The 17,614-nt window shown below is 37.1% G+C and overlaps 1 protein-coding gene and 1 pseudogene across 3 annotated transcripts in view; both read right to left on the reverse strand.

The window, feature by feature from the left end:
- MCTP2 (multiple C2 and transmembrane domain containing 2) overlaps positions 1 to 17,614 on the reverse strand; it is a 240,841-nt gene that overhangs the window by 44,401 nt on the left and 178,826 nt on the right. The gene's annotated exons all lie outside the window — the stretch shown is intronic.
- Positions 5,779 to 7,228, reverse strand: LOC110572165 (annotated as a pseudogene).

Genomic DNA, 17,614 nt, shown 5'->3' on the forward strand with positions numbered 1-17,614 from the left:
AGAGATGAACCATGAGAGACTATGGACTCTGAGAAACAAACAGGGTTTTAGAGGGGAGGGGGGAGGGGGGATTGGTTAGCCCGGTGACGGGTATTAAGGAGGGCACATACTGCATGGAGCACTGGGTGTTATATGCAAACAATGGATCGTGGATCACCACATCAAAAACCAATGATGTATTGTATGGTGACTAACATAACATAATAAAATTCAAAAAAAAAAATAATAAAGTTCCCTAACCCCCCCAAAAAATAAAATAAAAAAAATAAAAATAAAAATAAAAAATAAAAAAAAGTATAACTTTGTATCAATAAATGCTAAAGGAGTTCTTCAAAATGAAGGGAAAAAGATACCAGATGGAAACTCCAACTTCAGGAAGAAACAGAGAGCATCAGATGGTAGATACATAGGACAATATTAAAGACTATTTTTTAATTTTACTTTCTCTAGAATCCATACGACTGTTTAAAGCTATGCTTACAGCATCATCCTGGTGGGCTATATAATGTACTTAAATGTAATATATATGACAACTAAAATATAAAGGAGGTAGGGATGAGTGGATAAATGAGTGGATAAATGGGACTTAGATGAACTGCAATGTTTCTATGTTTTAGGTGAAGTGATTCAATAATACTTCTAAATTGACTATCAAAAGTTAAGGGAGATTATACATACACACATGCACCTTAATCCCTAGAACGATCACTGAAAGAATACTGCAGTGAGTTAAAATGGAATGTTAAAAGGCACAAAAAGAGAAACAGGAATAAGGAACACAGTAGACAAATGGAAAATAATAAAATGGTTATCTAAATCCAACAATATCAATAGTTACATTAAATGTTAATACAGGAACAATACTATAAGCATAAAAAAAGCCGAGATGAGAATAAAAACTGCAAAATATCCTTCTAAAATTAGGGAAAAGGTAAGGGTGTCTGCTCTCACTACTTCTATTCGGCATTAGACTAAATGTTCAAAACCACTTCAATAAAGTAAAAGAAATGAAATAAAAAGCACAAATATCAAAAAGGAAAACAGCAAAACTATCTCTATAGATGACATGATTTTTTAACATAGAAAATTCTAAAGAATCTACAAAGCAAATCCTAGAAATAATTAAATCCAGCAAAGTCACAGAGTATAAAGTTATTTTTTAAAGCAAATTCCATTTTTATATGCTAGTAGCAAAAATAACCCCTAGATTATGACATTTTAAAATTTCCATTTATGGTATCAACAAAATCCATAAATATATAGGAATAAAATTCACAAAATATGAGCAAGATCTCTTCACTGGAAATTATAAAAGATTGCATTATAAAATAAGTGGATAGATATGCCACTAATTCATGGGTTGGAAGACTCAATATTGTTAACACGGCAGTTGTCTATAAACTAATCTGTAGATGCAAACAATCCTAATTTTGTAGAAATTGACAAGATGATTCTAAATATTATCTGGAAGTACAACTGACAGGATCATTAAAGCAATTATAACGAATAAAGCTTACACTGCCTAATCTCACAATTTACATATCTATAGTAATGAAGACAGTGTGATGCTGGCAAAAAGATAGGCATAGAGATGAATGGAACAGAAAATAGGTCCAGAAATACATCCACATACATGCAGTTAATTAAGAAAGTTGCCAAGGTAACTCTATGGGAGAAATACAAGTCTTTTCAACAAATGGCACTGGAACAATTGGATATATGTATGGGGAAAAAAGAAAATCACTAATCCTTACCACCTACCATATATAAGAAATAACCCTAAATGGATTATAATATTTAAATATAAATATTCAAACTTTAAAACTTCTAAGAAGGGGCACCTGGGTGGCTCAGTTGGTTAAGCCACTGCCTTCGGCTCCGGTCATGATCCTGGAGTCCCGGGATCGGGTCCCGCATCGGGCTCCCTGCTCGGCGGGGAGCCTGCTTCTCCCTCTGACCCTCCCCCCTCTCATGTGCTCTCTCTCTCTCTCTCTCATTCTCTGTCTCAAATAAATAAATAAATAAATAAATAAAATCTTAAAAAAACTTCTAAGAAAACATATGAGGAAAAACCTTTGCCATCTTGGGTGACATTTCTTAAGATACAAAAAGTACAAAGAATAATGTAAATAAAAGAAAAAAATGGAGTTTACTGGCACCAATCTTCATTCGCTCTTTGAAAGACACAGCTAAGAAATGGAAAAAGTCACAAAATGGGGAACGATATTATCTATACATATACTAAAAGACAACTTGTATCCAGAATATTTAAAGAATTCTTATAACTTAACAAGAAGATAATCCAATAAAAATGAGCAAAAGATTGGGCCAGGCCCTTCACACATACACAAATGTATGTGAATACCTAAAAGCACATAGAAAGATATGCAATGATTATCCATCAAGTAAATGCAAATAAAGACTCCTGGGAAATAGCAGTGCACGCATAACAGAAAGGCTACAATTGAAAACACTGCAAGAGAGAAAGTATTGACAGAATGTGGAACAACTAGATCTCTCAAACACTCCAGGTAGAAATACAAAATGATACAACTGATTTGGAAAACCACCTGGAAGTTTCTCAAAAACTTGAGCATACCTCCTATAATCCATGGCCTTTCTACTCCGAAATGTAGAAATTTAGCATGTAACATTTAATGTATGTCCCACAAAGACTTGTTCACAAATGTTCAGAGCACAGCAGTTACATCAAATAACAGCAAAACCGGCAAGAGCCCAAATGTCCACCAACACATGAATGTAATATATCCATTCAATGGAACATTACTCAAAATTAAAACACCTACAAAATGTCAGAACCAGTACATGAAGCTCTATTTCTCTGATACCAAGAAAGCTTCTTACTCTATCATGTGGGTGTCCTTCCTACATTCCACAATGAAGATGCAAAGGTGACCCAGTTTGTATCTTCTCCCAAAACGTAACGTTAAGAAATCTTAAATCTTCAGCTAAATATTTCTTCACTCTTTGCTTCAAAATTTGTCAAAATTTTTGTAAGAATAGATAAAAATATATATACATGCCAAATCTCAGATGAGGAAAAAGTGATTCATAAAGAGACTTCATGTTTTTCTAGGGAAAATGCTAAAGACAGAAATATGTGTGAGAGAGGCCGTGGTTCCAAAGGAGCTGTGATTGATGAACTTAGCCAGCACTGTCATAAACACTTCACAAATTCTCTAGGTATTGTTTAATTAGGTATGACATGAGAAGGATGTTATCTTACATCACAAAAAGTTTTAAAGAACAAATAGGACTATGTTTTCCTCAGGTTTCATTATGAAGTGATTTGTAAATAATTATGTAATCAACCAACCCAATGGCCATTAAATTATCTTCTATACATCCAAGAGGATGCCTCACTTACAAGTATTTAACTTGGGATACCATGTACAATGGCAGTGCTATTTTCCCAAATAGCCTCATTTAAAATTATATTAAGATTCTGTCCTGTCCCTTGTGAGTAGATTTAAGACTAAGAAATAGCCAGATTACATGAAGCCAAATCTCTGGGGCGCCTGGGTGGCTCAGTTGGTTAAGCGACTGCCTTCGGCTCAGGTCATGATCCTGGAGTCCCGGGATCGAGTCCCGCATCGGGCTCCCTGCTCGGCAGGGGGTCTGCTTCTCCCTCGACCCTCCCCCTCTCCTGCTCTCTCTCTTTCTCTCTCCCTCAAATAAATAAATAAAATCTTTAAAAAAAAAGAAAAGAGGGCACCTGGGTGGCTCAGTCGGTTAAGCGACTGCCTTCGGCTCAGGTCATGATCCTGGAGTCCCGGGATCGAGTCCCGCATCGGGCTCCCTGCTCGGCAGGGAGTCTGCTTCTCCCTCTGACCCTCCTCCCTCTCATGCTCTCTGTATCTCATTCTCTCTGTCTCAAATAAATAAATAAAATCTTTAAAAAAAAAAAAATGAAGCCAAATCTCTGAATGACTCCTAAAAACACTACATTTGTTGAGACAAATAAAACAAACATACAAAGTATGATTACAGAGATTAGTATTTGCCATTTGTCAACTACACATTGTCCATGAAAGTAATGTTAAAAGAAATTAAAGATTAAAAAAGCCTCATTTCAATATGTATGTTTTGATAGGGTTGCTCATACAAAATGATGGATTTTTTTTTGTGTTTGTTCTCATAAATCACTAGACCCACTGCTGAGCTTAGGGTCAGGTTAATATGATTATTGTTTACAGAGTATCACTTTGACCCAATATTGGTCAGATTAACTAGGTAATCTTAAATTACTATTCTACTGTGTAGAATGACATAGGATGACTTAAGATGGCATAAATATATTAAGCACATGATAAAAAAATGTTCACTTTTGGTAGAAAATTATTGAAAAACTTTTATATCAAGTTTCAGTAATGAACACTCTATTTTCTCTTTTTTAAATTTTATTTTATTATGTTAATCACCTTACATTACCTCATTAGTTTTTGATGTAGTGTTCCATGATTCATTGTTTGTGCACAACACCCAGTGCTCCATGCAGAATGTGCCCTCTTTAATAACCATCACGAGGCTAACCCATTCCCCCACCCCCTCCCCTCTAGAACCCTCAGTTTGTTTCTTAGAGTCCATAGTCTCTCATGGTTCGTCTCCCCCTCCGATTTCCCCCCCTTCATTTTTCCCTTCCTACTATCTTCTTCTTCTTCTTCTTCTTTTTTTTAAACATATAACGTATTATTTGTTTCAGAGGTACAGGTCTGAGAAGATATTTGCAAATGACATATCAGATAAAGGGCTAGTATCCAAAATCTATAAAGAATTTATCACACTCAACACCCAAAGAACAAATAATCCAATCAAGAAATGGGCAGAAGACATGAACAGACATTTTTCCATTGAACACTTTACTTTCTAAGTTACTCATTCCTACACCTCAAACTAAACATTGAGTTTTTAAAAAGAGAATAAAGAGGTCAAGATTCATTTCATAAATACAGTTAAGGCTGAAAGTCAGAGTAAAAATGAACAGATATCTTGGAAGGAAAACAGATGAAAATTAACCCAATATTCAACTTCCTTGCTACCAGCCCAAACTCCAAACTTACTAGGCCACTGAGTTAAAATCATACTGACAGGCAACATCCCAAGAAGCACGAAGGAAGGGCTACTTGATTTATTTTGGTTAGGCACTACTGCTTCAAAGTTCAAGAACTTTTATTGAATATTCAAAGGGGTTAGAAGGTGTTTCATCTGCAAAACACTGAAGAGGGGACCTTCAGTAAAAACCACTGGAGTGGTCTTTGCCTTATGACCAACAAGAAAAAAAAAAACACACACACACTTCTTTCCCAATATTGTGAAAATCAGTTCATTTGTTACAATAAAAGTTAAAATATTTAAAAACAGTGTCTCTTGAAATAATCATACAGTCTTTATGAATAACCATCCTGTCAGCCCAGGGCATAATCTGAGGAGAGATTCTCATACACATGATTATATTAGAATAAAGGTATTAGGTAAAGATGAAACAAAGTTATGCTACTTCTATTCCAAAGAACTCCAAGGTTAAACAAAGACAGAGTAATATAAGAATCTGTTTTTAATTTGACCAAGTACACATTCATTGTTCTAACCAATCAGTAAGTAGCTCCTTCTCAAGAAAGTGTAACTGCCTTTACTGATGTGAAAGGAGAAAAAAAAGTGTTGTACAAACACCTCCAGGTCTTACCATGTCCATTCATCTTAATAAAAGTCTCTATTGCTTCCTGGTCTACATTATGACACTTAGTGAAAGCTTTATATTTAAGACCTTCCTTGAATTGGCTTATACTTGATTATAATTCTTAAGCCAATATCCACCACAAATTCTAGATTCACAATCAAGATACACTATTTGCAGACCCCATACATGAAATGGTGTTCAGGATTTTGCTTTTGAACATAGTCTTCACTCATTTAGAAAGCTACTCCTTGGGCATTTCTTTACCTTGGACGTGTTTCCTTTTCAACCCATCCCAGAGCACTACATATTAACCCCATCTTACTGTCACTGCTTTACTTCATGTATAAATTCATTGTTCATTTTCCCTTCATTAAACATTTGTTGAACACAATGAACCATGTTGATTTATTGTTTTTAAATTTTTTTTTCAATTTCAAGTAGTCATTTATTAACTGACCAGATTATAAGAATAATCATGGTAGATACCTTAGTTCATCCTTTTAGTAAGCCCATCTTCACCTTCTACAAAATGGGTGCTCTTTTTTTTTTTTTTTTTTTTTTTTTATTCTTATGTTAATCCCCATACATTACATCATTAGTTTTAGATGAAGTGTTCCATGATTCATTGTTTGTGCATAACACCCAGTGCTCCATGCAGAACGTGCCCTCCTCAATACCCACCACCAGGCTAACCCATCCTCCCACCCCCCTCCCCTCTAGAACCCTGTTTGTTTTTCAGAGTCCATCGTCTCTCATGGTTCGTCTACCCCTCCGATTTCCCCCGCTTCATTCTTCCCCTCCTGCTACCTTCTTCTTCTTCTTCTTTTTTTTTTTTTCTTAACATATATTGCGTTATTTGTTTCAGAGGTACAGATCTGAGATTCAAAAAATGGGTGCTCTTTTTCTTCATTCCCCCTCATGGAGAAGATCATTTGAAGGGCCATAAGAAGTTATTTGTTTCTTTGAAACATTTTTCAACAGTATAGATCTCATGAATCAGAACCTCCATGCAAATGATGCCATATTTACCAAAAGACTGAGCAACCAATGTGTTATCTACCAGGGCAATTCACTTTTTGTTCATTTGGCACAACCACGCTTGTAGATCAATTTATTCACTGACTTCAGGTTTGCGTACCCCCATGCCATATATGGTTCCACAATCCTTGAACCTTTGAGTTCACACTATTGATACCTCTGATCCTGATGACAAATGCCAATTTGGGTTCTGCAGGTATGTAGAAGTTGCCAGCTTTTCTTGCCATCCTAGCTATTTGATCTCAGTTCTGTACATCTGCCTATATTCTTTGTGGTAATGCTTAGCTTTTTCAATAGACAAACTTCCTTTTTACCTTTCAAAGCATCTTTTGGACAAACTTCTTACTCAGATGCTTGATTTTCAACTCTGTGAAATTACTCTGTTTTTCCTTATGGGTTGCTGGCACAGCAGGAACCTTCCTTTTCTTCTCTTCTGTATCCTCCATGGTTCCAGCCAGAAAAGAGCTGAACCGTGTTGATTTAGACACAAGAGTGAACAAAACCAGCAAACCAACCACCACCCCGAATAACATCAACAATAAAAAGCCTTAATGGAACCTACATTGTATTTGGGGATTAGGGATGAGATAGGTAAAATAAATAAGCAAACTACATATTATATATCAGATGATAAAAACTAGCATGTGAAAATAAACCAAACGAACTAGGATGAAAAGAAGGGACTACGAGGCAACAGGGAAAGGGGTGCAATTGTAAGTGGGGGCGGCCAGAGAAGACCTTGTGGAGAGAGCAACATGTGAGCCAAGTCCCTGGAGGAAGTGTGGAAATCCATTTCAGTCGTGTCGCTGGTCAAAAGGAATAGTAGATCCAAAGGTCTGAAAGTGAGAGTATGCCTGTATGTGCAAGGAACAGCAAGAAGCCCTGTGGCTGAAGCAGAGTAAGACACTTAGAAAAAGGAACAGAAGTCAGTCTTTAGGGGCCTGGCCCACAGCTGTAAGGTCTCTGAAGTTTATTCTAAGGGAGTGGCTGAGCTGTTGGCAGGCTGTGAGCAGAAGAATGGCACTTATGTCGACCATAGTCATGATCTGAGTAAGGATAGGGAGGAGGAGTTAGAGCTTGAGGACAGACATTATAACATAATCTAGAAGAGAGGAAAGGAGAATGGATTATAGAAATGTATTACATCTGTGAAGAGTCACTAAATGTTTTTTTCAATAGCTGTGCTTACCTAAGGCTTTGCTAATTGAATATAATGAAGGTAGAGAAGGAAAGGAAATTATTTTAAAGATGGGCCATGGAATTTGAGCTGGATTATTGGTGAGGAACAATATAAAGTGGTAAGGATGCAATTTAAACACAATCGGTGTACTGATTAACAGATTAGAAGCAGCTGAAGAGAAAATTAGTGAGCTGAGAAATGATTCCAAAGAAATTATTCAGAATGTAGACAAGAGAGACAAAGATACAGATATACAGGAGAAGTTAAGAGATACGGGTGATAGGAGAAGATGTTCAGGGTGGGGAGAAAGAGTTAATGATAGAATGGGAAGGAAGCAATATATGAAGATAAAATGCCTGAGGATTTTCCAAAATTGTTGAAAGATGCCCATATAGGAAACAAAAAAAAGGGAGGGAAGGAGGGAAGGAGGGAAGGAGGGAGGGAAGGAAGGAAGGAAGGAAGGAGAAAGAGAAAGAGAGAGAAAGAGAAAGAGAAAAAGAAGAAAAAAGAAAAGAAAGAAAAAGAAAGAAAGAAAGAAAGAAAAGAAAAGAAAAGAAAATCCTTACCAGGATAAATGAAGAATTTAGGCCTAAAAATGCCATAGTAGAACTGAAAAACACCTGGGAACAAGAAAGAAACACTTAAAAGCAGCTAAAGAGAAAAAAAGCTCAATTACAAAGAAAAAGCAATCTGAGTGGATCTCAGTACAAAAAGCAAAGCAAAAAGACAGTATAACACATACAAATTTCAGTCTTTCAATTTAGAATAGTGTATCTAGTAAATTATCCTAATAATAAATCAAAGACATTTTTTTTTTTTTTATAAAATTTTATTTATTTATTTGAGAGAGAGAGAATGAGAGACAGAGAGCATGAGAGGGAGGAGGGTCAGAGGGCAAAGCAGACTCCCTGCCGAGCAGGGAGCCCGATGCGGGACTCGATCCTGGGACTCCAGGATCATGACCTGAGCTGAAGGCAGTCGCTTAACCAACTGAGCCACCCAGGCGCCCTAAATCAAAGACATTTTTGAAAATATATGAGCTAGCAGTGTTTATGACCAAAAGACCCTCATGAAAGTATACAATGGAAGATTTATCTTAAAGAGAAGGAAAATTGTTCCTGGTCCAAAGGCTGCATGCAAGGATGTATGTGCTCAAAAGCGATGATAAATGTACACCAAACTAAAACATTGACTTACCAAAAAAAGGCTAATTTTTATGTAATGAGAAATCTAGAACTAAAATAGATACCAGTAAAACCCATAAATTTGGAGCAGTATGGTTTGATTTAAAGAATTCTAAGATACCCTCATGTTAAGCCTGTATATTAAGGAGAAACACAAACGTCTGCTTTTCAGCATGAAGTTGAAGCTTTATCTCAATCTTCCTGTAAAAAAACAAAACTCACACAAAACAAACAAAAACCCCAAAAAACAACTGTGAGGACTGGATACTATACCCAAATAAACAAAATCTGCTTGAAGACATCTGAGAGCAATAAAGGCACCATGGGTCCATGGAGACAAGATCAAGAATGGAAGATAAATGCAATGGGGTAAAGCTTGGTTTGCTACTGCTTTATCTCCTTCAGGAATTTTTGTTTTCTTTTGTTTTGTTTTGGCCAATTCACTATGTGGGACAACATAGTGACTGGGCATGGAGTAGCAGTTTAGGGCTTGCTTCTATTTTAATAATCTAGGGAGCTAAAAATTGGAGTACATAAAAACTATGGCAGCCAAGACTTGAGAAACAAAATGAACAGGAGAGATTCAAGCCCAACATTCTCCATGCATTTCTCCTGAGAAATTTATGATTTCCTAAGACATGCATGCTTAGGGTGAAAGGCTGAGACCAAGCAGAAAGTGAGCACTACAAGTTTTTGGCAATCTCACTGATTATGAAGGAGTAGTAGGAAAGAAGGGCTCTCGTAAACAGGACAGGCTTTTATTAAGACACCTGAAGGCTATGCACTAAGAATGGGGTAACTAGGAATACACCCATCCTCAAAATGCTTGAAATCCTACCTTGGATCATTTCAACCTTAATTGTATCATACAGACCTGTTAGACTCTCACTGCCTCCTCTATATCCTCTCTAGTGGAATACAACACAGTTCCATATCCCCTATAACATTTTAATACATCTTATCCAGTATTTAATAAAAATAACTAGTCATGGTTAGGATAAAAAAGAAGGACCAAAAATCAAGAGGAAAAACAGACAACCAGAACAAGCAGGTGACTTAGATGTTAGAGTCACCAGATATGAATTTTAAAATAGTTATGATTAACATGTACAGGAAAACAGGTAACAGCATGCAGAATATCAGCAGAGAACTGGAATCTTTAAAACAGAATCTAATGGAAGGCTAGAAAGTTTTAAAAAGGATAAGTAAAAGGAAGAACTCACGAAATGAATTTAATAACAGAACCAAAAAGAGAAGATTCATGATTTGGTGTATTGGTAGAAAACAGAGAAATATGCTAAGAAAATACAGTACAAAAGCCCCATGGCACACTGAGAAAAGTTTAATTTATATGTAAAAATTTGGAATCCAGGACAGGAGAGGAAAGAAAGAATAGAGCAAAAGCTATAAATGATATTGGATGAGAATTCCCAAAATTTATAAAAGATGTGAAGTCACAGATTTAAAGAAACTCAAATATGATGAAAAGAAAGAAAACCACACGTGGGCACCTCAGAGCAAAACTGAACATAACTGATGACCAAAATAAGTTTGAAAAGTAGACACTGGGGAGAAAAAAAGAAAAAAAAAAAAAAAAGCATGTCCTTCCAATGAACAACAAACTGACAACTGACTCTTCCAAAAAAATGGTAAGAGCCAGAAGACAATTGGAAGGAATGTATGTACGATAGGACTTATGTGCTCCTAGAAAGTTTGGTAAAATTTACCTCTAAAGTTGCAGGGCTTTGTGTTTTGTTTTTTCTGGAAAGATATTAAACTACTGATTCAGTTATTTAATGGTTTTAGGGTCATTCAAGTTTTCATTCTTTTTCAGTCACTTTGATATGCTGTTCTACAAGTTTTATCTATTTCATACTTTTTTAACATTTTAAGCGTAATATTTCATAGTATCTTCTTATGTTTAATCTCTGCTTCATCTAGGTTTTTTTTCTCATTTTAATGCCAGATACTGTTTACTTGTGCCTTTATTCTGCACATTGAAAACTCTCAGAAAATAATCAATATTACTAAGTTTTTTGAAGAAGCAATTTTTAATTTTATTTTCCCTTCCGTTTTACACATGTACTCTACTTCATCGATTTTGCTCTTATTTTTATTTATAATTAATTTGGCTTCATTTTGCTGTAGTTTTTCAAATCTTGATTTTGACAGTTAACTAATTTTGAGTGTGACTTATTTTTCAATACTGGTCTTGTCTTGTTCTATTTTTATAGAATACAACATATCAATTCCAACTCTTATGTGGAAGGGCAAAAAGCCAAGAATAGCCAAGGCATCCCTGAAAACTAAAAAACAAATTAGAATCACGCTAAAGCCAAATGATGTTTGTATAACATTACAGGTACAGACAAGAGACCAATGGGCAAGCCCACCCACATATGGGAAACCTGATCTATCACTTTCTGAAAATTGCAGATCACTGGGAAAAAAGTAGGAGATTCAAGAACTGGAACTAGATTAATTGGATAGCCAGAACACAACAATGAAATCAAAAGTAGCTTTAAAAATTTAATGTGTGGGTGTCTCAGTTGGCTAAGTGTCTGCCTTCTGCTAAGGTCATGATCACAGGGTCCTGGGATTAAGTCCTGCTCCAGGCTTCCTGCTCAGTTGGGAGTCTGCTTCTCCCTCTCTCTCTCTCTGCCTGCCGCTCTGCCTACTTGTGCTCGCTCGCTCTCTCTCTGTGTCAAATAAATATACATCTTTCTAAAAAATTTAATGTAAAAAGTAAAACCATAAAAAAAATTAAAGAATATCTTTATGACTTTGGGATAGGGAACAATCCTCAATAATGACACAAACTGGGCGCCTGGGTGGCTCAGTTGGTTAAGCGACTGCCTTCGGCTCAGGTCATGATCCTGGAGTCCCTGGATCAAGTCCCACATCGGGCTCCCTGCTCGGCGGGGAGCCTGCTTCTCCCTCTGACCCTCCCCCCTCTCATGAGCTCTCTCTCTCTCTCATTCTGTCTCAAATAAATAAATAAAATCTTTAAAAAAAAAACAAAACAAAAAAATAATGACACAAACTGCATAAACCACAGAAAAAATAACTGATAAATCTGACATGAAATATAAGAATTTTTTTTAACACAAGTTAATACAGAGTGAAGAACTAAGCCACAAACGTGGAGAAGATATTTCTCTCATGACGAATTTCTATCTAGGTTATATAAGACACTTCTATAAATCAATAAAAATGTAGTGGGTAAGGAAGAACAAAAAGGAGCACAAAGACCCCCAAACATATGACTCTTATTTGTAATGAGGAAAATGCAAATTAAAACCATACCAAGGTACCACTTCACACATCAGATGGATAAAATTTAAAAAGTCAGAGAATCCCAAGAGTCTTCCAACATGCAGAACAATGATAAACTTTTATTTGATGTCTGATGTTCAATCACTTGGGAAATGTTTGGCATTAACTAAACACAATGTGTAGATCAGATAAGCTAGTAACTCCACTCCTCACTATAAGTCTGGGAGCGGTGGGTTTCAAACATCAATGTACATGAGAAGTACTAGGGAGCTGGTTAAACAAGGTTGCTGGGCCTCACTCCCGGAATTTCTGGTTCCATAGGTTTGGGTGGGGCCCAGGAAATTACATTTCTACAAAGTCCCCAGGTGATGTTGATGCTGCTGTCAGGCACCACACAGTGGGAGCCATGACTCTAAACTCTTGCACAACCAGCTTATATAAAATGGATTCCAATAACTTCAAAAACACTCTTCAAAAAAGCCAAAAAAAAAAAGAAAAAAAAAAAAAAAAAAAAAAAACCCAAACCTGGAATCAATCCAAATGTCTCTCTAAAGTAGAATGGATAAATAAAATAATTTACTCATAGGAGAGCCTAGGTGGTTCAGTCAGTTAAGCATCTGACTCTTGGTTTCAGCTCAGGTCATGATCTCAGGGTCGTGAGATCGAACCCCACGTTGGGCTCTGTCTTGGGCATGGAGCCTGCTTGGGATTTTCTCTCCCTCACTCTCTGCCCCTCCCCCACATGCACTCTCTCTCTCTCTCTCTCTCTCTCAAAATAAAAATAAAAAAATAAGGGGCACCTGGGTTGCTCAGTCAGTTAAGCATCTGCCTTCAGCTCAGGTCCTGACCCCAGGATCCTGACATCGAGCCCCGCATCGGGCTCCCTGCTCAGCGGAGTCTGCTTCTCCCTCTCCCTCCCCCCGCTGCTCCCCCTGCTTCTGCTCTCTGTCAAATAAATAAATATTTAAAAAAAAAAAATCTTTAAAGATTCTCTTCTTCTGCCCCTCCCCCATCCTGCTTGCATGATCTCTCTCTAAAAAAAATAATAACAATAATAATTTACTCGTAAAGTTAAATGTCATACAGAATGAAGATGAACCACATGGATAAATGTCAAAAACAGTATTGAGTGGATTTGCAAGCCACAGAGTTAAGACATTAAAGTATTAAGTGATGGCTTTGATAAAAATCTTCAAAAAACAGACAAAATTCAACTACACTTCCTAAACAGATACAAAGGGGGCAAAACTACAATGGCTACTGAGTGAATGATACAACATTGTGTCACCATTACTTCTGGGGATGAGGGATGAAGAAGGATTCAATCATAAAGAGGCAAAGAAAGGACTTCTAAAATAATGGGAATTTTTAATTTTTAAGTTGGGTGATAGGCATGTAGGTGTTTCTTACTGTTATTCTTTAAATTGTACACAGAGATGCATAGTTTTATAAACTCCCTTGTATATACAATATATTTTATACTAATCTCTTTTTTATGGCAGGTAATGTGCCACTAGAAACAATGGATATGATTTCGCACTGACCCAGGAATGCTTTCAAATCTATGCAATTGAAGGCTCCAAGTAACCACTCCATTTGGTTACAACTGCTGTGGACAAAGAACTGATTTTGAAAATGAGGAAGGCCAGGGTGAGGAATAAAGAAGAAAAAGAGAAAAGCCAGCAACCAAATAACTCTCTCTCACACACATACACCTACACACAGTGGACCAAATATGGCCCCTACTGTTTGTCAGTTTACAGCCTCTGGCCCAGATTACTCTAATACACTCCTAACTCATATATTAATCATAATAATTTTCCCTGCATCCTAATTCTTCACATCAAAGCCAAAGTAATAACCCAAAGCTTAGTTCTTACTGTGATACACTCCTGCTCAAAGCCTTTTATATCTGCCCACTCTCTACAGACAGAGTCTAAAACTCTTAGTATGCTATTCAAGGACATTAAATCAAAATAAGGCCTGAACTTTATATTTACTATTCTTTCTACCATATTTTCTATATTCCAGCACAAAAATTTACCATTCTTAAAAACTGTCTATGGGGGCACTGGGTGGCTCAGTCGGTTGGGTGGCTGCCTTCAGCTTGGGTCATAATCCCAGGGTCCTGGGATCGAGCCCCGCATCGGGCTCCCTGCTCATCGGGGAGCCTGCTTCTGCCCCCCACACCTTGTGTGTGCACACACATTCTCTCTTTCTCTCTCTCTGTCTCAAATAAATAAATAAAATCTTAAAAAAAAAAAAACTGCCTATGTTTTCCTTCTCAGTGCCTTAATCCAAGTGCCCCTAGGAATGTTCTTTTTTTTCTTTCTCACTGGTTGCCCTGGTTGGAACAAGCCATTATGTTACCTGGTTTCATAATGCCTTGTAATTGGTTCTATAAATATCAAGTAAATGTATTTTGCCTGGCATCAAGGTCATTTTGTTCAAATTTTACTCTTTGAAATTCTGAAGCATATATAATTTATATTTGTATTTCTTATAAACCATAAGATGGTGTCTTGTATATAATAGATACTCAAAGATTTACTGAATTGAAACAGGAGTCAAAATGAGCATTAAAAGTCTAACCGAATCCTTTGCATTTGAACAACCTGTCACCCAAAACTGCAGTTGGGTGATGTTACAACATACGGCAGCTTGTCATGGTCTGGAGGGCAGACCAGGAAGCCTAAATCAGAATCCAAACGATGGCTTTATACAAAGGCAAGAGGATAGAACCTGAGATACACCAGATGCATGAATTACAAATTCCCCCCAGTGCAGCATCCCCCATGTGAACATTTGTGTGTGGTTTGAAAAGGGTGAGCAGGAGAAAGTTCTGGTGAGTGGTTCATTTCCATTCTACATCAATTCCCAGAAAGCCAAGGTGGGCAAACATACTGTGGGTTCCGAATCAATTAAAACTGCTGAATTGATTAATCAATTCAAACATCCATTCAACCAACATTCATGGAGTGTTTATTATGTATGGGGCACTTGCTGCTATTTTAATAAAGGAATAAGACACTTTCTGTCATCCAGCAGCTACAGTATAAACTCTCAGTCACACATGCATGCACGCACACACACGCACGAGGACACACATCTAGAGTTCCTCATCATGCCTTATTTACATATAGTTGTAAATAAAAATATCAGAGCACATCATTATATATGATCACACAGTAATCAAAAAAACATTTTATAATACATTATATGTTAAAAAAGAAAAAAGAAGAAGATGATAGCAGGAGGGGAAGAATGAAGCGGGGGAAATCGGAGGGGTAGACGAACCATGAGAGACGATGGACTCTGAAAAACAAACTGAGGGTTCTAGAGGGGAGGGGGGTGGGAGGATGGGTTAGCCTGGTGATGGGTATTAAAGAGGGCACGTTCTGCATGGAGCACTGGGTGTTATATGCAAACAATGAATCATGGAACACTACATCAAAAACTAATGATGTAATATACGGTGATTAACATAATAAAAAAAGAACATCTTAAATGGAAAAAAAAACATTTTAAATGAAAAAATAAAATTGTTAATAATTAAATTTGTGGTTGGGTTGGACTATGGAGCTGAGTGCTCTTAACTACCACGCTGTACTTTTTCCTGTTGTGTTATTTCCAATAGTTCTGAGGCAATTACATTTTCTAACATTAAGCATTTATTTAATGGTGCTTGGGACATACTCATTTTGATTGGATCTAAATCATGGCTCTCTCCATCCTAGCAGTGTGCTCTTGGAAACATTATATAACCTTTTTTCATCTGTAAAATGAGAATGATAGTATCTGCTTCAAGCACTGTGGAGAGGACTCAAGGCAATGATAGAAGGGAGGAGTCATCATCACTGCCATGCTTCTTAAAGCAGATGAATGACTGCATCCAAATCAAAAGAAGAAGCATGAAGAAAGCCACTTGGAAGATAAGGTCTGTTGGTCTCTCTGTCACTAATTATTTCGGTGGAAAAGCACTCCGGCCATTCATTGGTTCAATGAGAAGACATTTACTCAGTTATTCCTTTGTGTTTGCCCAATGCTAGAGAGGGGCCATGCTTAGTTTAGACTTTCTCTTTAGTAAGAGAAAGAAAGCACAAGCAAAAGATATGACAATGGTAAAAAAAAATTTTAAAGGCTTCCCATGCTTAGAGGTGGTAAGACAACCAATTGGGCTAGATCAAGAGATACGGGGCTGGAGATAAGGGAAGGTACTAAGCGGGGGCCAGTTAATGGAAAGACCCGTATGTCATGGTAATAGGTTGAAGATGTGATTGTAAGCTAAACATAAAAATAACAGGATCGGATAGTTAGATAACTTCGATAACAGAATATCCTTAATTATGGGAATGGAGTAATGAAATGAGAAACAGAAAAACCTTTTAGTAAGGAACTGCAATAGCCCAGGAGAAAGGACAAGATCACTTTTGTCTGGGATAATAAGGGATGTTTTACAAAGAATATAGGCTTTTGGGGTGCCTGGGTGGCTCAGTCAGTTAAATGGCTGACTCTTGATTTTGGCTTAGGTCATGATCCTGGGGTTCTAGGATCAAGCCCTACATGGAGCTTCATGCTCAGCGGGAAATCTGTTTGAGGATTCTTTCTCTTCCTTTCTCTTTCCCTCTACTCGCATTGTCGATCTCTCAAATAAATAAATGAATCTTTTTAAAAAAAGAATATAGGCTTTTGTTGGTTCTTTAAACATAGTTTGGATTTTGATGAACTATGGGAAGTCACATGGGGAAATAGTATGGATTTGATGCCCAATCATACTCATCCACTCACCAGGAATTACTTCTGATTTCTGGACAACCCTTCGAATCATTCCTGGTCTCCTCATGTCTTTGGGTTGGTCTGTGAAACTATCCCACCCATTCCTCGCCTTGTTGGGGTTTTTATATACAAAATCTACTATGTGGAGAGGTACACAGCTTCCTCATAGATGTAAAGCCCTCCGCCATATACCAGCAGTGGTGGGGGAAGCCAACTGAGCTAACCAAATACCAGAAATCTTTCAAGTTGCTGATAACATGTGACTTTTGTATATTTGAAACTGCAGTTCTCCCAGCCACTCTGATGGAAATGTCCACAGTCCATAACCTCTTCCCTCCTCCCAAATGTATGCCTCACTAAATTACTTCCTATGCAAGGAGCCAATACTTGCTTCATAAATCCTTACCCATCAGATAAGCAACATGAATGAAGGACTGCAATGAAGGGCCTAGTTGTGGTAGG

Source organism: Neomonachus schauinslandi, chromosome 9 (genome assembly GCF_002201575.2).
Source record: "Neomonachus schauinslandi chromosome 9, ASM220157v2, whole genome shotgun sequence".
In the NCBI taxonomy this organism is placed as follows: Eukaryota; Metazoa; Chordata; class Mammalia; order Carnivora; family Phocidae; genus Neomonachus; species Neomonachus schauinslandi.